At 39.6% G+C, this 23120-nt stretch overlaps 1 protein-coding gene across 4 annotated transcripts in view; it reads left to right on the top strand.

Moving 5' to 3' along the window:
• bcl9 (BCL9 transcription coactivator) overlaps window positions 1–23120 on the top strand; it is a 93949-nt gene that overhangs the window by 41231 nt on the left and 29598 nt on the right. For 3 of the 4 annotated variants that reach the window (XM_027156613.2, XM_027156614.2, XM_027156610.2), the window contains exons 1-2: window positions 12255–12881; window positions 15862–16046. The gene's annotated coding sequence lies outside the window, so the exon portion shown is untranslated. Of the gene's footprint in view, window positions 1–12254; window positions 12882–15861; window positions 16047–23120 lie in introns of those variants that run through there. The other variant, XM_027156611.2, reaches the window with a different exon arrangement.

Below are 23120 nucleotides of genomic sequence, written 5' to 3'. Positions count from 1 at the left end.
AAATAGCCATTGTGTCTCGGATCCTGTCTATGAAACCTATATGCAAACCAATGACAATTAAAAAACACACATATTGTAATCTACAACAGTGGCCTCTTGTTATTATAAGAGGCAACTTCTACCTATCCAGATGACACACTGCACACTTTTCCAGCTCAAGGCCACAGGAAGCTTGTAAGCATTAACCTTCGACCTCATTTCCCTGGCTATGCTCAGGATGTTTAATTATGCGGGCCTGGTCAAGCTATGTGTGTGTGTGTGTGTGTGTGTGTGTGTGTGAGTGCTTGGGGGAGAGAGAGAGCGAAAAAGAACATGTGACTGAGAGGGCACAGGCAGACAATCAACTCCTTTGCAAGCTCTAAATAAGCACTAAATCACAATCATGTCAGTGCAGTCCATAAACAGGGTTGCACCAGGTCACTTGAGCGCTTACATACATTTACAGAGGTCTCCCGGCCCTTCACCTCCAGACACGCTGCCATCCCCAGCACTCATTGGCTGACCTGTATCCATGGTGATGCTAGCCCCACCCTCCCGTAGTCACACTTGCAGCTCCCTGCCACTCTGTTTACATCTCATTTGCATATGGAAATCTTGTTGCCTCATGACACTGTCACAACAGCGAGTAGGGCTGCGAGTGCACTGCCAGCACTTACACACAAACACACCCACACACACACACACACACACACACCTATACGTTTCTCACATTCACTGGTTTTGACATGTGTCATCACTCTTCAGATGGCATTAATTATTATTTTAGTAGTTCACTAAAGGATAAGGCCAAAGCATTTATACAGTCTTTTCTGTAAACATTATAGTCATTAGAAGATGTTGCCGAAATACCCCATTATTAGTAAATGCCATCACCGATCATTTTCTCCAATCAGAAATATTAGCCAGCCGTCTAACGTGTTTCCTGAACAATAGTAATCAGTGACCGCAGTGTGCTAATAAAGATTATAAGCTCTCATGGCCTGAACATTTTCCTAAAAATTGTATGTGGTGTACAATTAAATCACATAAACACGGCGGTACGAGACATTTGAAACTATTTAACTGAAAATTTTAATGATTTTGTGGAAAGATTACTTAATTATGCAACTTTCTTTGTAAATCTGGAGGACAGATTTATCATAACGTTATTGAGAATGCTATGTAGCTCTCGTTTATCGACATACCAATACTTCTGCAGAGTGTGTGTGTGTGTGTGTGTGTAAGAGAGAGAGAGAGAGAGAGAGAATCACGGCCATCTGTATTTTGTATTTTAGATACTAAAGAGTCTACTCCACACACAGCAACTGAAACCACTAATGACATTTCATCCCCCTCATCACAGTTCCTGCATAGCATGTGTGTGTACTCATAGCTGTGTCTTTGTTTAATCATGTAGGTGTGTGTGTGTGTGTGTGTGTGTGTGTGTGTGTGTGTGTGTGTGTGTGTGTGTGTGTGTGTGTGTGTGAGGGGGAGGAAAGGCATACACCATGTCAATACTGGTGTGCATAGCTGAAGAGGGTTTGGAGAAAGGTATTGATTTCCTAATTACCCCCCCCCCACCCCACCCCACCCCACACACCTCTCCCTACAACCCAACACCCCCCCCCCCCTCTTTTTTTTTCTTAAAAGCCAAGTGTAGCTAGTCGCTCCATAAAGGTTGCGGGAGAGAAGGGAGAAAATAAACCTCATTGATATTCAAAAGCTTCTTTATCAGGGGGACAGAGTGCTGGCACAAAGTCAAGAGAGAGAGAGAGAGAGAGAGAGAGAGAGAGAGAGAGAGAGAGAGAGAGAGAGAGAGAGAGAGAGAGAGAGAGAGCACAAGTGTGTGCATGTGTGTGAGCAAGTTTATAAATGTGTGGTTTTAAGTGGGACCTTGTGTCAGTGGAGACGGTGGAGCCAGAGGAGGAGGGGTGACTATGAGAGCATGTGTCTATTCGCTGTGCATTTACTATGTTAGCGCGAGCCTGTGTGTAAATGTGTGTGTGTTAGCAAGTTTCTTGGTGGTGCTGTGGCTTCTGGCTGTGTTCCAAGCGGGTCGTGGGGCCTAGCAGAGAGCAGACTCTTTCAGTGAAGTGGGGAGGAGCTCTTTATTTCCCTCAGTCCCTGTTTCTCTTTGCTACCTGCCTCTTTTCCACAGGATACCTTGCTAGTTGGTCAGTCTCTAAAAAATGAAACTCTACAGACTAGCACTTCCTTTGCATTTTTTTTTCACTGAGCATGCAGTATGTTTCCTTCCGCCTTTTTCATGGTCCACCCTAATTCTCTTTCTGCTGTCTGATTTGCCTTCACTGGCACACAATGTGGAAATTTTGGCTGAATCTTTTAAATAACCGTAGATAAAAATGACCATTTAGTTTAATCATCACATTTTGTCCTCTATTAATACTACACAGTAATTGGGGGATGGGGGGGACGGACGACGACGAATAAAATCTTAAATCACTTTGATATTTCCGAAGAACATTTCAATCCTAATTCACAGCGAAGAAAGCTGTGGCGAGTTAGCAAGATATTGAATGTAACACTCGACTTAATGAGACATAGTACAGGTATAATCAAATATTTAAGACGAACCACCGGGATTCTGCACCCAAATCTGGATGTTTTACTGTACATTAAAAGTCTAGAATTTATGTGTAAGACAGTCAGTCTGATGGCTATTGACATTAGATGCCTTAATTCACATAGCATATCAGCTGATCCAAAAGAAATAGAGGGATCTAAGAAAGAGGACTATTTTTGTCACCCCCTTGCACATTATTTACTGTAGATCGAGGCCTGATGCCTCTCGAATATGCCACTTCTCGTGCAGTTACCTTGGTTAGCACAATGACTGGCAGAAATACTGACTGGAATATCTTGAGATTTTTAAAAAATAACAACCAGGGTTTGGTTTTAACATAGTCTAGAGGAGGGAGAACTGGGTTACCAAATGCCAGATACCTGGTAAAGAGGCAATTTGTCAAAGCTGCAAACAAGAGGCCAATGTTAAATTGCTACCACCATCATGCTTCACTGTGGAGACGGTGTTCTCCGGGTGATAAAGAGTGTTGGACTTCTGCCCACTATAACCACTCTAACACTGTTGTACCTAGAAGTCTCATCTAACCAAATCTACCTGTTATGTGTGTCTTCAATATAGCTTTTGGGAAACTCTGAACAGAATTTCATATAACTCTTCGCTCTTCCATGAATCCCATTGTCATAGAGCATGGGCTATAATGGTCCTGTCGATTTGTCCTCTTTTACTGGGCAGGATACCTGTTTATTTTATTTATAAGGAAAGTTAGTCTACAGGATATTGATAACAGTCGGTTTAAATAATATTACAGTATTACTACACTGATACCAAAGGAGGCAGAGGGGTATTAGTACTGGGACTATTTTTGCCATACCCTTATATTAAAATAAGCACTGATGCCACACCAGTGTGCAGCTTCCTGCATGGGTTGGCTCAGATGGCATGATGACCCAGTGATAGTCTGGCACTAATGCTGACTGGGAGATTTTAAAGTTGAGCTTGATTATAAAAAACTTGTACATGTTGATCTAACTCTGGGCCCAACAGTCACATTAAATCTTTTCGTTACTTTGTCATTGACATAAACCACTGTTGTTTTATGGCAGTACAATCAATAGTAGATTTAAATAGTAGAAACCTAAACATGTATGTTCTTTCTGAAGCTATCGTGTAGACAGGTGTGAGTCCAAAGATAAGATGAAGGAAATAAGCAGGCACCAGAACGACATTTCAACAAAACTACCATGTACACCACTAATTAGGAGAATACTGGAGCATCAAGGCCTCAGTTATTGAGCCATATGATCAATTCAGCAAACACTTACATTCAGCGCTGTGACATTCAGCACTTCGAAATGTAATTGAGAGTCGTGTGACATTCGTTCCGCTACAGGGCTCCAAATTAGATTCCCTACAGTCCTTCAGTCTTTTAAAGAAAATCACCCCAGTGGATTCTTGGCGCAAGGAAGGCATACGTTTATAATTTCTGTATTAATGTAACCTATAATGTTATGTCCAGCCAGCATTTCCTTCTACCTCTTATTGGTAATAGGTGGTACTGAGCTCAGTCAAGCATGTGGTCTGATTAAAGCAATGGAACAAAATGGAATTACGTGTTGAAGCTCAGAGGAACTTAATGTCTGTTAAAGACAAAAAAGACTTTTTTTTGTTTGCTGTTAAACGGTTGTGTGATTGTGCATCATGGAAACAATTCTGGATTTTGCTTCCTCGAGAAAGATTATATGGTAAATCCTTATATATCCTATAAAAGTCAGTAAGTTATTGGTCATTTGTATCTCAAAATTCTCACCGAGTCCCTCTGGTTTTGTTTCTTTCTGTGGTTTGTGATGGGACATATTTAGTTATTAATGAATGAACGTGTCTAGAAATCTGCACTGGGGGGTTCACTACACAACACAATAACCTGAATACAGGAAAAAGAAAAAAAAAACTAAAATTGGTGAAAGTTTCCAGTTTATAGTGCATCGGACCATAAGATTCAGTATGAAAATCCTGAGTTACTTCTACTGAGTAACACTTATGCCCATGTTATGTTAGTACGTTTATAGGAACCCTTTAGTTTGAGGTAGCATCATTTTGTGGTGGTTTCTTGAAGTAAAATATTTTATGGAAGAGTCTCAAAAATGACCTATAATATAAAAGAAGCCTAAGAAGTTTGCTGTCCAGTTTCATTGAGGTTGAAAGGAGTGGAACCCGATGTGATCTTCTTCTAGTGTAGCCCATCTGTTTTAAGGTTTGCCATGTTGTGTATTCTGAGATTCTTTTCTGCTCACCGTGGATGTAAGCAGTGGTTATTTGAGTTATTGTAACCTTTCTGTCAGTTTAAACAAGTCTAGCCATTCTCCTCTGACCTCTCTCATCAGTAAGTGGTTTCCACCAACAGAATTGCTGCTCAATGGATGCTTTTTGCGTTTGTTTTATTTTCTACCATTTTCTAGTTTTCCAGTCAACTTTAGAGACTTTGTTTTGCATGAAACCCATTAGCAGTTTCTGAAAGCCACGACATTTTCCCCAATGCTGATGTTTAATGTGAGCATTATCTGGAGCTCTTGATTTGTAAATCCTGCTACATGATTAGCTAATTAAATTAATGGTGTGAATGAAAGGTTTTTTTTTCCTAATAATGTATGGCGATTATACAGAAAACACTGAAATTGTCATAGTTTCCTTTTATAATCCACTAGTTGCACTTAATACATTTCTCAGGCTATGCCTGGTGGATGGCTCAGAAATGAGGGAAATAATCAAGAATGGAAAAAATCAAAAAATCATTTTGCTGCAAACATTTGCGTTCTTGCAATCCAAGCAAAATATATCAGTCTTTTTACACAGGCTGTATGCATTGTAAAATAAAATAATACTAATATTAGACATAGACGTACCTGGATATGGAATTTGTTCTCTATTACTGTGAAAACAGCAATAAATATCAAATAGTTGCACATTTAGCAATTTAAAAAAAAGTGCATAGACATGCCCATCCTTAGTCTCATCCCTTGTCTTTAATATAAGGAAGTTTTATGTTGAGAAATGTTTACAGTAAGTGTAAATTTATGATGATACTCTGCATGAAATCACATGAGATGTGTTGTTAATAAAAAAAAAAAACATTATTCTGAATGACATGATAGAAAATATTAACCTGTAAGTAAGATTTTAAAAATAAATGTTGTTCCTATTGAGGATGATTATATTTTGTGGTGTTTTTTGGGGGTTTTCGTGGTTGTCTTTATTGGAGCTGGAATGCATTGAGATAAGAGATAAATTATGTTCAAATAATCTTTCCTCTCACTCAGGTCTGGATTACATTTACTGTTGATTAAGGACCATTTTTTAGTCAGGTGCCATGCACCATAAATGGTTGAAAAATGACATTCATTATATATTAAATGTGTGTGATGCTCATCAAAAAGTCTAGGCTTTACTCGTGTCTGCGTGTCTGCCTTTGTGTCTTGGGCACTGAAAGATAGATGACAGAATGGACACCTGCATCTTTAATGTGGTATAAAGGTAGCATGCAGGTGGATGTCATGCCAAGAATCCACCACCATAGCTAACAACAAAAAAACGCACACAACAACCCCAAGTTCGGTGTCTGACATCTGCAAACCCCCCATATAAACACCAGCATGGTGGTCTGGTCCTAAACTACTACTGAAGGACTTCACATACATCCATTTCTCTATGGTGTAGGATGTAAGATAATATCTTGTGTCTCAGGAACAGGGCTCGGAGGGTGGTGAGGACATGTTGGAATGCTGCACGCTGTCAATTGACTTGTGACTTAGTTCATCTTTGGAGAAGAAGACAAGCATGAACGTTGTAGGTCTGGAATAGTGTTTGTGTATAATGTATGTCAAGGTGTCATGTTGTAGGTGGATGAATGTTGTGAGTAGGGTCTGTGCATAATTTACTCATTGCTATGTCGACGTCGTGTAGAGTTTGTATGGTCTTGTGACAGTGTTTAGTATCCGGTGGTGTAGTAATGTTCCTGAATCCTTCTTTAAAAGGGTGCATTCAGTATTTATTCAACTGTGTGTGTACTAGAGAGAGAGAGAGAGAGAGAGAGAGAGAGAGAGAGAGAGAGAGAGAGAGAGAGAGAGAGAGAGAAATGTTTTCTATTACAATGACAGAGTGTCCAGCAGAATGGAGCGAAGCAGAAAGAGTCAGAGTGAGAGGAAAGATGGATGGAACAACTGAGCTATGCACCCTGCCAAAATTGTAGGAAATTAATTAAAAGGAAGAGAGCGGTCCAGGGAGTGAGTTTGTTTTGCTGTGACGTTTGTGTCGACTTGTAAGATTTTGTGTCCTGTTCAGGCAGATAGAACTGCACCGACAGAAAAAAAATAGAGCAAGAATATCCCCAACCCAAAACCTAAGTCAGGCACTGAATGCACTGTATAAAATGTTCCCTTATTGGGAGAGATATTAAAACAAGAAAGCTAGAAACCCATCACACACATGTGGTTCACGGTTGCTCAAATTAATATTTAATATGTTCAATTGCGAGCCAACCACAATTCACACACTCAGGTTAAGTGAATGTATGATTTAATTTTGTAAACAGCAATTATACAGTAATTTGTATTGATTCCTTTTTTGTGTGTTTAATTCATAGCTTTGATGCACTGAATAAATTATGGAGCCTGGTTAAATTGATTGTTATTAGGAGGCTTGCTGATGACAAGCTAATTGATATCTTTTCAATTTATCAGTGCATTTCGTTCAGCGGACGAGTTTGTAATTGATATTTGACCCCGGTAGGCAGGGAGAGTATCCGAGCACTTAACGGCAAAGTACTGAGGAGGGGTGTGCTGAGAAGAGAAGGTTACAGAACAGTACTGTTTAGAACTGGAGGATTCTGGGTGAGATTTTTTAATTGTTTATATTTTATTTATAACCATATTTATGCAGAGGGAGAATAGGAACTGCAGATTTTCCATGTTTTGATAAACTTTCGAACGTGATAATGTCAGTCTACTGGTAACTTTCATTAATGGAGTTCTTTTCCTGTCAAAATCTTCATGTTCATCTATGAACCATAATTTACAGGAACAGGAATTAATATAATGGAAGAAAAGTTCTTGATATGGGCTAAAAGGATGGAAAAAGTTGCCAAATCTTGCCCCAAAGTCTCCATATTGGCAACACAACTTGATTTAGTGACTGCGTGCTTGTTCTCCATGTCCGTTTTCTCCCACCTCTCAGAAAGGTAAGGAGGTGGATTGGCTAAAATAAATTGCCCCTAGGTGTACATGAGCATGTGTATGTGTATGCATGGTGTCATGTGATGAACTGGTATCCCATTCAGGATAAATTTCTGCCTCAAACCCAGTATTCCTGGCTTGGAATCCACCAGGGCCGTAACCAGCATAAAGTGGTTACTGAAAGTGCATGAGTTTAATTGTCCATCTTATCATCATCTCATCTTCTTCCCAACAACACAAAATATACTCATGTATACTCAGACAAAAGGGTCATTTGCAGCTTTGTTTAACGATTTGATCGACATACTTAATGGACATTAAACCTCTACAGATAAGAGCATGAACTGACCCTCATCTTTCTACAGTACCTGTTCTACCTGAACATCACTCACTGGGATCCGGAGGCTAGTAAAACAACAAAATCTGTGTCCTTGAGTGCTAAGATGTACTTCTACTCTAGATCTAAGAATTTATTTATTGATCTAACTTCAGTTTGCCTGAAACAAAGGGCACAAAAACCTAGTCTCTGATCTTCACTGAAAAGAAACTTTGTGATCCAGAGCAACACCCTTATAGACAGACAAGCTGTTGCATGGAATAATTTTCCCAGAAAGCCTTAATCGACAAAGACATACAAGCATCCAAGATCATTTTAAAGAAAAGCTCCAGTTACTGATCTTCAGATGGATTCACAATGTTGAGTATCAACAGGTGTTTTCATTCCTTTCAACAAGGGAGCATTTTTATTTTTATTAGATGTTGGGAGAAAGAGTAAATGGATGGCCTATATCCATTTCTGGGGGATTTTGCGTTGGTAAAAGCAGTGAGAGCAATTGCAGGAAAACGTCTTGGGGAATAGTGCACACTCTCAGATGGAGAAAGAGAGATGCTGAGGTTGTAGTTGTTTATAGCTTTTTTTCCCTCTTCTGTCTGCTCTCCCTCTCTGTCTCTTGGGAAGATGTAGTGTTAGGGTTCATGTTCAGGATTCGATTGCAAACAAATGCAGTTAATCCCATGAGCTTTCCACATCCTGCACGTTTACTATTCCACAGAATGAGCAGCAGACATTGTCACCTCCGTGCACGCACATATACACACCCTCAAACACAAACACGCAGACCATTCAGTTAACATTTTATTGTTTGCAAAATAAGAAGAAATGTGTTTGCTATTTCCAAGCTTCCTACTGTGTGCTATTTCTAGCCAGAGATATCGTGTTGTTTAAATAAGTAAACACCTTGCGTCTGTTGTGTTTTGCTCTGTATTTTTTTTTATTTATGGAATTTTTGACTCTGGATTGTTTAGCCTCTTGTGATGTGTTTCCTTATAAATTCATCTCAGAGGTTTAGGACAATGTTAGCATTATGTGATGCGATGTGCAGTAATGTAATATATCTATAAAAACAGAACTGTTGTTGGGTAGAAACCCCAGCTTAAAAAAATACAAATCAATAATTGGACAACAATTCCAAGCACTCATTCGGTTAAAGCAGAGTGAATGTTTTGCTGTGAGTCAGCTAGTGAGTCTCCTTTCACAACAAAGTGAAGAAGTAACTAACCAATAGCAAGTGATCCCATAAGTGCTTAGGTGAGGTTAAAGGTCAGGAGAGCAAGACCAGGTGTTAGATGGTCATCTTCCCTGAACAGTCTGCTGACACTTCGTCTGAAGCAAGGACACATTCACAGTCTTGAATGCGATCGTCTAGATATCACTACAGTCTGGAAGTAGTGTGGCTAACAACTGCCTACTATCACAGAAAGGATCATTTGACTGACACTGCAAACAACTAATTACAGACAATATTGGTTATGTGGGATATACAGAGAGACAGTTTGTGACTTTAGTATTATAAGGTTTTGCCTTCCGTTCATTTTAACCTGGATAGAACCTTCTGTACTAACACGATTACCTAATAACTTTCAGTAATCACTCATCCTGCTAGTCAGGATCACAAGGGATTCAGAGCACATCCCACAAACGTAGTCCTGTACAATCTCTGTTCTGATGAAACACAAGGTGCAATATGATTTGTTTCTCAACAAGCCTATATAACTTAACAGACCTTTATATTCTAAAAAGTCAATTTTGTTACATGTAGTACTAGTAGACTACATCTGTCTGGAAGGCAAGTGATGCTAATAAAAGACTAAAATGATTTTCAGTTAAAAGCCAATCCCGATGAGCACTGATGCTCTATGTACTGTATAATCTCATCAAATTATGAACGTTTACTGTTGTTTTGGGTACTTTTTCATTCTCTCACCTGGCCAAACCAGCACAGCTGAATATAAATAGGTCGGGAAAACATTAGCTAATTTGCATGACATGCTACGTGACTGATATCTATTTTTGTGACTGATCTAACCTGTAATGCCAGGGCATTAGCAAAGATCCCAATATTATCAGTCAACACTTCTTCGACTTTAAAGATTGCCTACCAGATATTTGCTGGCTAAATATCTTTTAAGACATCTAAATAACTTAATTTTGCCTGAACTTCTGGCTTTCTTATGTATTGTTCCCAAAGCTTTCGTGGTTCACTGTGCGACATCAATGGTTCGACAAAGCTCAAATGAACACAAATGACTGCAGAACTACATTAATCCATCAGGCATCACGACAAAGAAAAAGACTTTTAATTCCCCGCCAGCAGCGAGAAGAGAGGGTGAGAAAATGTGCTACGGGCTCGGCATGAGCAAAGATGCTGGAAGGATTTGTACTGAACACTTTGTTTTGTTTCGAACCAAGCAAAAGCTTGCAGATAGTATGAAATAATTAAAGTATTTTTAGTGAGTTTCGGGAAGCTTGAACATTTTAGGACAGCTGAGATGAAACAGGGAATAGGATTCTAGGATTGATTGTGTTGTGACACTTTTTTCTAGCACACGTATCTGGCTAAGAAAAGTGTACGGTTTTCACAAACTTTCCCCACTGAACTGCCAACTTATTAAATGATTCTAATAGATGTGGCCAGGTACTTACCAGGAAAAGAGGCAGAGAGAAGGGTTTATGAAGCTTATAATACATTGTCATCATTCTTGGCCAGGAATCAGAAGGAAACCAATTGGCTCAGGTTGGTATGTGTATGTGTAGGGGCATTAAAACAACTTTAGCTAATCACTTTGGCTAAGCATCTGGGAGTTCATGAGTAAGGGAAGAGCAGTTAGTTACCCCATGCACATGAGCTGTCATATGGATAGCATTCTGAAAAGAGGTGGTGCCTTAAACTGTTTTGAAGGATGCACATACCACTCTCATGCAGTAGGTGCTAACCTAACCAATGAAGCATGAGCTGCAATAGGGATGCATAGGAATTACCTATGACTAAAAAAAAGGCATAGCCATGGAATAAAAAGATTTTATTAGCCTTTTCTCATTCAAGAAAATATTGCATTATCATTATGCAACCAAACTGAGAGTAGTATAGTACCACAAGAGTATTAGGGATTTATTTGTGCATATTCATTAGACCTTTTTCATAAAATAGGTGCCTAGGAGATGGGATGAATTAGTAAATAGAGACACAGCATCTAATGGTACAAAGCAACATGTACTGGTTTGTTTTGGTGAGAAAGTCATACCATTATTGTCCTGTCTGGGTGCACAAAACTGAAAACTCTTCCAAGACGACATACAATGCGTTATATGTAAATTAGTGACGAAATGTGCAATAATTGTAGGGATATATCGATGTCATGCAAGCTATCGATTTGTGTGTGTAGACTTGACCCAGAATCACTACGTACAGTGTGGACTGAACCATTCAGGAGGTGTGCGGGGGGGGAGCCAGCTCACGTCAGGGGGACTTTCCTGCTTAAATAAAGCTAAGTTAGTGCTGTGAACTGTTTATAAAATCTTTTTTTTAAGTGAGGACCTCATAGGTAGACTGTGTATCGGTGATTTGCAGGAAGAAGAAAAAAAGATAGTCGGTTATAGGAAGCAGATTTCCGGTGCAGGGACGTGATAACGTGCTGTTTCTGTGTCTCCACGTTGTAAAACAGATCAGCTTTTTTTTTTAATTTAGACGTGTTAACAACATTACCTAACAGTCCAGGGTGAAGGGTTTGAAGGGAATTGGTCTTGGAGCGTTAGGAATTTTGGAGGAGTGCCTTCATTTTCGGTTCAAATTGCGCAAGAAGATTTGCACAGATCGAGTCAATTCTCTTCAACACACACACACACACACACACACACACACACACACACACACACACACACACACACACACGGGCTTCATAGCCTATACATATCCCTACCACCAGTTCACAAGGATCCCCGCTGCAGAATAAACAATTATCTGCTGTGTGTGTGTGTGTGTGTGTGTTGTTTAATGTAATGCAACAGTGCTGCAATGTTTGAGTATTTGGTCCATTCTGACGTCACAGTCTTGAGATCATCTATTTCTGGTGCGAGTGCGTTTACAGAAACGGATTAAAAATAAAATAAATAAATAAAAAGCCCGAGTTAAATCGTGATCGTTTAACAGCTTTGTATTTCATGATCGTCGCCATTTCCACACACAGTCACACACTCACACTCTCTCTCTCACACACACACACACGGAGAGAGAAATATCCCTGCTGAGGTTGTAGCTGGGCTTTTTTGTGCTCTCGCCTGGGTTAGTAAGAGCCTGCTGTTCAGCTACACCCCTCCCCCAGCCTTGGCGAAACAGGAACAACTTCTTTGAGAGCGAAAGAGAGCAAGAGAGGGAAAAAAAGAGAAGAGAAGAGAAGAGAGAAGGCTGCACAAGTTTTGGAGACTTGGAGCAGCTATGTAGCCTCCACTTGGCTTTCCATTTAGGAGCTGAGATTTGTTTTGCTCTGACTCGTCGCTTATTCTTCTGGATTTTTTTATTATTTACTTTTTTTTTTTTTGCTCTGCTCTTTGTTTGTCGATGGTTTTCTTGTCTGTTTCTTTTTGGGGGAAAATGGGCGACTTACCTCGAGGATTATAATTGTTGGAGGGGGAGCTGTGGCTTGTGGAATACTTTACCTTTTAACAGAGAATGGGATTAGCAGAGGAGCGACTCAGCACCGTGTTGGTTTTTGATCCCATTTTTAATGGCACCTGAAGAACCGAAAGACTTTTGTCTGGAGTAGTACGAGAGTCTGTCTCGGTATGATATAACATGGTAAGGCTCGGTTTTTTTTTTTTTTTTTTGCTTTCGATGCCTTTTTGAAACCGTCCTAACTTTCTTCTCCAACACGTTTTGGCTTCGCTCCCATTCAACATTTTAGAAACCCTAAAAGACAGAAATGACGAGATTTACAACATCCTGAACGTACAAAAAACATGGATAGAAGTATCCTAAGTTTGCTCTGTACTTAGTTCAACCCTTCATACCTTTTTTTTATTTGTTTTTTTTCCTCTTCCTTCTTTTCAAAGTACCATTTTAACCCGAGATGCTAAAAGCAACCTTAACGCCGTTTTAGCTTCTTTACACTACTTCAGAAACGTCCATATCGATAATCCTCAATGAAATAACGCTAACTAAAGTCGTTTATTTCACAAAAGAAGCTTTCTTTGTATTAAAACGACTCACTTTTCCTCATTTTTTTTCACCTCAAGTCTTTTTTGTCCCGTTTGGAGATCCATTCAGGTCTGAAAAAGGAAGTCTGAGGCCGTTTCTGGATTTATTTACCTCTCTTCGTTATAACCTTCACATCACTATAATCCTTCATAGCAACATTTTCCACATTTAGTTCCAATAACTAAACAGTTATAGATATTTTTCCTACACGAAGAAGGACGCCTGCTTTGACTTGAGTGTTGACTTAGCCTAGCCTACAAAACAAACGGTGTTTTGTTGCGCGTGGCCCCTCGTCTCGAGCGCATTGGCATGCTAATGCTAACTCTACATCTCACAATCTATATATTTTATGTATTTCTGTCAAACGTACGCATCGTGAATCATTTTTAGTCGTACGAGAAACGAAATAGTCACTTTAATAAACTCAACACGATAAAAGATTGTGTAGTTTGAGCCTGTGTCTTCTTTAATGATGCTTTACTGATTGGAAAAGAAACCAAGAATTTGGTGGATTTATTCCATTTTTGTTATAATAAAGCTCTAGTTTTTAGTACATCACCTCAGATACTGATGTATTCACAACCTCTGGTCATTATGGAACAAGAGCAAGATGTTTAATGTTTTTCCTGTGAGGATAAACATCACCTCATGTTTAGCATTTAGCTTTTTTTTTTTTTTTTTTACTTCAATACTTCTTCATTAGACATTTTATGCAGAATTCTGACAGAATTATTAGTTTATTTTACCCCAATACAGAGACTTGGTTTACAGAAGTAACTCAGGGATTATGTTATCATAACATCATGTCTTTATGTGTGTAAAATGGCAACTACTACTGCATTTTAATCTTTATAGTTGAAATGATCGCAGGCTTTCGAATTTTTTTTTATTGTTAAAAAAAAAGTTCGCTTTCTTGATATGTTGGTTTATTTTGGTTAACCTTTTACCAACGATGCTGGTGGACAGCCATGTGAAGAGAGGAGTGCAGCAGGGCTTTAGTACTTTATTCCTGGCCAATTCAGCTTAAACGGTTTGGGATCCAAAGCTTTAGGTGTTATGGTAATGCCATCGTTTGTCATCTCGTAGATCTTTAACTAGCTGAGCCAAGTCTCCGGTGCAACTTTGCTATGTTTGCTTGCCTTGATTGATTGATTGATTGATTTAATTTTAGAAACCTGATGATGTGAAATGAATGAATTTTGGTTCTCCTATTGTAACTGCTAACTATTTCCTAGGAAAAAAGAAAATATAGCATCAACCATCAAATTGCCACCAGAATCAGTAAGCAAAACACCTGTTTTAAAATAAATCTGCTTATTTTGTGCTAAAGATTTAAGCTCACACTGGTAAAATTCATTATTTTGCAATACTGCAGTATTGTTTTATGCAGTAGTTTGTCCTGCTGTAAACATAGTCATATATTTTAAAGAACACACTATCTATATTGTTATTGTGTTACGTTAGAGCTATTCCTGGTTTCTTTGTTATGGTATAACTTCACATCCATGCTTGAACATGTTTGTTGCATTGCTGTATTCCCTGTTTGTCATGATTTGAATAACAAAATAGGCACCTGGTAATAAACCATTAATTTTTTGTTCCAACTGAAAACCAGTAATCATTTTTTGCAGTGATATATACACACACTTTATAATATTTGAATCAAATCAACGTTGATTTATTTTTTTTATTTTGAAGCATGTGAAAAACAAAACAAAAATAGTAAAGTATGGAAATGCACATGGAAATGACAGGTGTTCTTCCAGTTCTTCCTTATCATATTACGCAAGATTATTTTTTTAAGTAGAGCCAAAGGAGCAAAGCCAAAGGAGTGAGTGCCTTTCTGGTTCGTGAGTTGTTGTTGAATAGAATACCCACTGCATCTATCCACAAACTGAGTCATATAATTGCTGCCATAGCTTTTGGTTTTGGAGATTAGCATGTGGTGGAATATGTTAAATGGGTTCAAAAGTAGATAGTTCTCCAGGGTTTTTCTTCAATTTGCCTTGGCACACATCCTGACGGTTTTGGGGTTCCTTTGGCCACGGGCACATTGCATGTTGGCCCTGTAGGTCTGTGGGTCTTGTGTACATGGTTACAAAACACTCTGTGGACTGGACTTTGTATGCAGCTTGTGTAAACCCTTAATGTGTTTTGACAATTTTTTTCTCTCCAAGTCTTATGATATTAAATGAACTAACCTGTACTGTCATTTTAGTACAGCCTCTTCTTGCTTTGTGTTGATGTTCTGTTTTTGTGTATTTCATATTTCAGCATTATAATTGGTGAAACATCATTTGTTTTTGTTTGTTTTACCTGTGTGAGTATTTCTGTATAGTTGTGATTCTGTTTGTTGGTTATGTTGGCCATGCAAGGTTGTCTGGTACTTTTGTTTTCCCTGTCCATATAAGCAAACCTTGAGAACATGGAATATGAGGTCCTATTCATGTTTTCGACATAACAGTGTATGTAATGTAATATATCTGACAGAAATCTTCTATAAAAGTTAGTTGGTTGTTCCTTTAGAACACCATATCATTAGAAAAGAAAGTTGGCCTTACTGTATTTCTCTCTTCCACAGGTTTGTCTATGACCGAGAAGTTACACTTACTTTTGACCTGATTCCCTGGACCTTTGTTCCTTCACACATCACTTCAGGCACTGGTTTACTCCACATCCATACACGCACACGATAAAAGGGAATCTACTGGAAGTTGCTTCAGATGTGGAGGAGTCGGTGATTGTGAGACCCCGGGGTCATTCGAGGTAAAGTAACCAAAACAACACGCACTCATTCATTCACATAATTGCATACAAGCAGGATTCTGTCGAGGAACAGTGCTTGTGATTTTAAAGCTAATTGACAATTAGACAATTTTATACAGGTGTATGTATATATATATATTTTTGGTACTCCCATGTAATGATCCTGAAAAGTCACCTACATCCAGGGTATTAAGGAATATTTTATTTAGAGGTGGTATTTATTGGTTGCAGTCATGCTCCTAGCAATGAAATCCTCATGCTGAGAATTATGTTTATGTACTTTGTTTAAACAGTATCTTTTAATAGTGTGTGAGGCCAGCTGCAATGAGTGAACAGAGTGTATCAGTGAGCTAAAAGTGTCCTGAAATGCACTGGAAAACTGTAGCTCCCGGTGCAAAGAATTACACATGTCTCAGTGCTCGCAGAGGTGAAGTGCTCGCTTTTGCAAGTTGTGTTGCATGATGTTTAAAGATGACTAGAAAAGTATGGTATATGTTTAATAATCATTAGTGTTTTGTACACTGTCAGGCTTTTGAAAAATGTTTATTATTGATGAGCTAATTGAAGATCTAATTTTCTGGCTAAAGCAACCCATAGCACATGGTTGAGTTTTAGACAAACAAACATGCAAAGTTTTTGAAGAAGAGAAGGCAGGATTTTTAGCAGTGGTTTTTCTGAGGTGAGGTTAGGAGATTAGGAAGATGGTTTCATTCGTAATAATAAAAAACGCGCATGCCAGACTTTCTATTTGAATGTATAATCTGTTAAATATTTAGAATGAAGAGGCAGCATGTGCCAGTGTGGGGAGGGAATTGTATGTGTGTGTGTGGGGACCATTCGCCAGTGGGGTTGAGCACCCTATGGACAGTGCAGACTGTTTCTGTCTGCAGGTCATTTCCAAGGCCTCACCCTCTCTCCTGCATCCATTCATTACTGTCAAATACACACACGCGCACACACACACACTCCCTCTGTTTCTTTGCCTCTTTCTCAAAGGACACAGGTTTAATCACTGCAACTGACTTCTAGCTCACTATATCCTCAACTAATGGACCTGTGTGTGTGTGTTGTATAGGCATGGTAGGAGGCTGCACGGTGTGTGTGCTAATTGCGTGCAGTTTCCGTGTAACGCTAGCCTCGTTTACTTCCACGCTCTTTGATTAACTACATCACTCCCATTAAGGTGTTTGTGTTTAGGTTGTGGCCAGCATTCAGCTTCGTTACAGCTGCTAATTAAGGGCCATTATAATTAACTTGCGGGAAGGAGAGCTATATTAGCCCTCTGCCTGCCGTTGGACCTTTTAACAGCTCAAACCAGAGCTTTAATCACTAGATTTTCCTTGTTTGTATCATTTGTTTACAGTGGGTAATTCGACCCAACAACAACTAAGAGATATTAGTTCTTCTCCTTCAGAATGACGAAAGGCATGTTTTGTTAAGCTCAATTAAACCTGCACACATGGAAGAAACCAATTAGAGAAGCTCACTTATCTGGTCCTGCTTGTAATGTGCATACTTGGAGGTCGGTTTCAGGTAGTCACGTTAAAATGAACCAATTTCTGCTGGAAGAACAGAAATTACGTTCGTAAAGGCTGACTTGGGCCTGTAGAGGTTTTTTTCGAGGCTGGCATTCATGCAAAGATATGACTTCAGGGTCAAAGAGACAACAGGCGTTATCAGCATATAGAGCATTGACTGTTTAATGTCAGTTATTATGGAGTTGAAAGAATAATGTACTGAGTTTGATGTGACAGAGAGTAAGTATACATGTACATGTTTAGTGTTTTCTAGAAGTCTGTTTCAAGAAGAAAATGTCATGTTTAACACATTAATATAAGCCCATTTGTCCATGACTAAAAAGCTCTTAATAGTAGCAGTACAGTACCTTAATGTGTAACATTACTGTGTTCATTTTTTTTTGGCATCGATGTGCTTTCAGAGCTGTAAGAAAGTCATTAATGTTAAATGATTCTTTGATAAATGAGCTACCTGGCATACATTGTGGTGCACACATCTGTTCTGCCAGGGCAGAGCTTTGCAAAGCTGCACACAAAGCTTCAAGTTCTGATAGTTTGTTAATTGGCGAGTGTGAAGGCTGTGAGACGCTTGGCTGGAATGTATACTTTATAGTGTTTCACCTCACTTTATATCGTATGAGCATCGATATTCGGTGCACCTTTTTGTAAATAGTTATATTTGTCTAATAGTAACATTGAAGCATAGGTGATGTTTCTAAGCACATTAGCAGGCTTTTGCCAGCTGGACGTTTGTATGTATCTTTGACAATAAAGACTGTCTTCATATTATTCAAAAAGTCTTTGTGTGGACAAGCCCTAAATTTCTAGACAGCAGGCAATTAAAAGCTTCAGGCTGCTGTTCAGTTCCATTTTTTTAGCAGCATCGACCCGGCTAAAAAGCGGTTGCTTATGTTCGCTAGTTCACTAGTTAATACAGATTAAAAGAAATGACACGCGACACTGGAAAAAGTGTGTGTTCGTGTTTTTACTCCCTCAGCAAAAACTCCTCCAGTCGTTGGCGAATGTTTTAGATGATCTGAGATTTGATTTTTCTGTCCTTGCGCTGCGAGTGAAGGATATGATTTCAATCTGATAAGCATCTTCATTTTCTCTCAGCATGTTTAACCATGATGGCACAGCATGTATCTGTTTGGCAGCTCTGCACATAACATTATTGTGCTCGGCTTCATCGGCGTTTCCAGTTTTTTGATTCAGAAAAGACCACCTGTCATCCATGCAAGCTAATATCTGCTTATTAAAAATGCTTCTACTGACAGCCAGATCCCGTTTCGTGGTGGTGGTGTGGTTTAGAACAATGTGTGTGCGTTATAGTTATATCATGAACACGTGTCACGCCACCATGAAGCTTCACATTCTTATGGTCGTTGCCGGGCAACTACAAATAAAATAAATAAAATCGTCCTGGTCACCTTGGCAAAACCTATTTGCGGCAAATTAAAGTATATGTTTTTGGTTACATGTTGCTCATCGACAACGAACGGACAAATTTGCGACGTACGTTAAATACGAACAGGTTTGCGGCCCGATATAACGACTCATGGAAGCGAATCAATAATCAACAAAACTGAATCAAGACAAGCTTCAGGCGCAACAGTTGTTACACAACTTTACACAAAAGCAAACACAGACCTGTTGTATTTGTTTTAATATGGGTGGATGATTTTAATCTCTGTCTCATATTTAACAAATGAATTTTTATTCTGTATCGTGGAACTCGAGAGGGCAGACAGATGAACAAGAATTCATACGCAAATAGTGAGAAGAAAATTAGCAGACCGAAGTTGAAATTTGGACAGTGGAACGAATCTATTTTCTGGAAAGTGTCCGTTCGACGCTACAACCCCAAACACAAGATCACAAACGTTTTGTTATATCAGTATTTGTATATAAACTGTTCAGAAGTACCACTGTAGTTACATGTATGCTGAAGACATGTTCTGATTTGGTTCTAAAGTGTGAATAGGACATAATCAGGAACTTGTTCAGGAACAACAGCAACATCCAAGTTTTTTTAATTAGAAAAAACCAAACCGAATGACCGTGTTGGAACCACAATGATGTTGGGTTTGTTTTTTTTTTTGTAGTTTTGCTATGGAAACTTTCATTTTTCAGCACCAGAAAAAGCACCAGAAAAAGTTGCTGATTAGTTAAATTCATGATGTGAGCAGTAAAAATAGTCATAAGAACTGGAGAAATACTGGAACTATAGCATTTAGAAATGTCTGTTGTACATATTTGGTTATGGGTGTTTTCTTGACCAATTCCCATCAAACGGAGGAGAGTGGACGCCCACTTCTGCCCTCTTCCGCATACAAGAGCGAGAGAGACAGACATATTGATATTGAGAGAGAGGTTGATTCATCTTTATCTTTCCCACCCAGAGCACAAGGCTAATTTTGTTGTCCTGGACAAGTCTCTGGTGGTGTTTGGATTCAAGCTTGAATATTCTGTATATTGTAGTGAATTCTTCTCTTTCACCTCACTGGATCCCTGGGACTGAGTAGATCTAGATCAGGTTCCTCAGGTTTCCAAACCTATAGTCTTTCACTCCTGACCAGACAACCCTGGTCTAGCCAAGCTTAGCATCTTGTCGTTGAACTTTGGGATTTTAGGAACAGTTACAAGCTCAAAGTTTTAAGGTAGATAGTTTTGCTCTTGTATAAACGATTGTCTTCCACACCAGAACTTCAGATTCTCCTGTTAATCCTCTTAGCTCAAATATTCCCATTTGCTAACAAGGCAGATTTCTCCTTTAATTTCCTCACCCCTCACCCCTGTGTGTGTGTGTGTGTGTGTGCGCGTGCTAATGAATCACATGCCAACCTCTCTGGGTTGTGGAAAGGTCCAGCTGCGCCAGCGTGTTCTCTCCATGCCAGGAGCAGGTTGTGTCACTTCACCAGTGTGCCAAGAAGAGTGTGTGTGTGCGCGTGCATACAGCCAGCTTGCTAAATGGGCCAGGGCTTAACCAGTTTTGCTGGACTTCACTGTGTGTTTTTTTTTTTTATTTTAAATTGTGAACACTGCTGTGCCTTTAAAGTGGCAATTATTGGAAAGAAGCAGTTGGCTAATAATTTCTGCTGGCCTACAAACCTGCACACTCGCTTTGCTCCGGTTTATATACGATTTAGGCCCGGCCATGTCTGAACATATCCTCTGTGTCTCCTGATGACTTCTGCTGATACTCCTTTTGTGAACGTGTGCGTGTTTTTCATGTGAAGTGTTTGACTATAAAGAGCATCTGTGAAGCACGCTTTTGGAGAGGGAATAAGAGGGTGCATGTGCACGCACGTGCGCACCGTTACGTGCCAGTGCACATCACCCTTCTCACCAGCTGGCCGCCTGACATCATGCCTGCGTGGCGCCAAAGCCTTTGGCAGCCCGTCTCTGCCCACGCGCGAAAAGGAAAGGAAGAGTGGGAACTACACCGGACGCACAGACACTCGAGGGAACAAAGAATAAGAAATGAAGAGAGGTATCGTGAAGAATGTACTCTCCTACTTCTCTCTGTTCCTTCATTCATCTCATGGGGTAAGTAAGTTCACTTCTGGTTTGGGCAGCTTTCAGCAGACGTTTGGAAAATCTCCAGGCTTTATGAAGCAAGAAAACACTGGGAATTCTTACATCCTCAGCATGTTGAATGGAGGAAGTAGTAACAGGGAGAGGGTGGAGCAATACATTCTTACTGTCCTCATTTTTTATTTTTTTTGTATCCTGCTGGGCTTCCTGGGAAATAGGAAATGGAGCTGGTCTTGGAGGAGGGAAGTGGACATTTCTTCCACAAGCTCTCAAGTTTCCAGTCTTATTAAACCGAGTTCTTAAACAGTCGTGTTTCCATTCTGTCAGAAGCAGCAGCGAAAACTCGAGAGACCAGAAACCTGAGCTTTAAGATATGACGTTAAACCTGTCAAATGTCTTTTTAAAATCATATTTAACAGCTTGGTAATAGTTTGGTATTTAACCAAATCGAACAGTTTGTTTTATTAATAACAGGAACAGCAAACTGTTTAAATCACACGATCATGAGAAATGTCACGTCTTTAACAATTTTGGGACCTGGGAGTTGGAGTTAAGGAGCTACTCCAGAATCAGGACTGAGCCAGGATCAGCGTACAAACGGCCACATTCTAAATTGTTCTGAACACAGGATGTGAGATGAGGCCACTCTCAGACCATCCACATGCCAACATTGTTCTTCTCCATCTGTGTGTGTGCTGGAGATGGCTGTACTGGGAGAACGAGGAGGACTGGTATAATGATGAAGACGAATGTTGGCTGTCTAGTGGGCTGACAGCCCAAAAACATGGCTTTAAACTGCTGTCAGTCCACAGGCTGCTCTGTCAGTTTCCTCTCACACCACTCACAGCCCATCTCCTCCTCTTTCTCCTTCTCTTCCTCATACTCTTCATCCTGCCATCCCCAACCACACACACATTCATTTCATTTATTCTCATGTTTGACTCTCCATCACTCTGAGCAGCCATTTTTTCAATTCGTCACTCCATCACTATCCCTTTGTTCAGATAACTCGCCATTCCTTAACTTTAAGTTTGTGTATCAATTCTTCTCCTCATTCCTCCATCTGTCTGTGTTTTAGAAGCTCAGCTAGGAAGGGACTTAGTAAAGACTGGAAAATGTCCCCTCTCTCTCTCTCTCTCTCTCTCTCTCTCTCTCTCTCTCTCTCTCTCTCTCTCTCCTTTTTTTTGTCTTCCTCTGTATATTTATTTATCTTTCTTTCTGTGTCTCTCTCTCATTCACACCTCATTTTCTCTTTCCTTCACAGTTGCTCTCTCTCTCTCTCTCTCTCTCTCTCTCTCTCTCTCTCTCTCTCTCTCTCTCTCTCTCTCAGAGAACAGGTTTGTTTGGACATGTGTGGAATGCTTTTGCGAAAGCACAAGGAGAGCTTCGTTTTAACCACATCTGTATGCGTCACGTCAGCAACTCGTCAGACAATCCTGTTTGTTTGTTTGTTTATTTTGCCCTCTCTCTCTCTCTCTCTCATACGCGTGTGTGAGTGAGGACACTTGTGTTTGATGGACTGTTGCAGTAAAGGTTTAAAATTTGCATGCATTCAAACACCCAAGGCTATCTGTCATGTTGTCATGCAGTTGTGACTCACACCACACGTCTCTCTCTCTCTCTCTCTCTCTCTCTCTCTCTCTCTCTCTCTCGGTGTGTGTGTGTGTGTGTGTAGGTATGTGATTTACTTTTCATCTGTCGGATTGAATCCATTAATGGCTTTTTATTGGAGGTGTAAAGCATGGAGACTGCAGTAATATCTAGCTCACAGGCAGCTAATAGGAATGTTGAGAGACTAGTGTGTTGTACAGTGTTATAATTACACATACAATATAATCACAAAAGGGATAATTGCAATATAATGTTAACTATATTGGTAACTTTTACTCTGGTTATAATTCTACTGGTGTGTAGGAACTTTTTTTTTTTGGTGTTGGTTAAAAATAATCTACCTGTTAGTGGACTAATATTTAAACTACAGGAAAATCCTGTTGAAGCAAACACAAATGTGTACAGTTGT

This window comes from Tachysurus fulvidraco, chromosome 18 (assembly GCF_022655615.1).
Source record: "Tachysurus fulvidraco isolate hzauxx_2018 chromosome 18, HZAU_PFXX_2.0, whole genome shotgun sequence".
NCBI classification, from domain to species: Eukaryota; Metazoa; Chordata; class Actinopteri; order Siluriformes; family Bagridae; genus Tachysurus; species Tachysurus fulvidraco.
The sequence above is the reverse complement of the archived record's forward strand: the minus strand, read 5'-3'. Positions and strand labels throughout refer to the sequence as shown.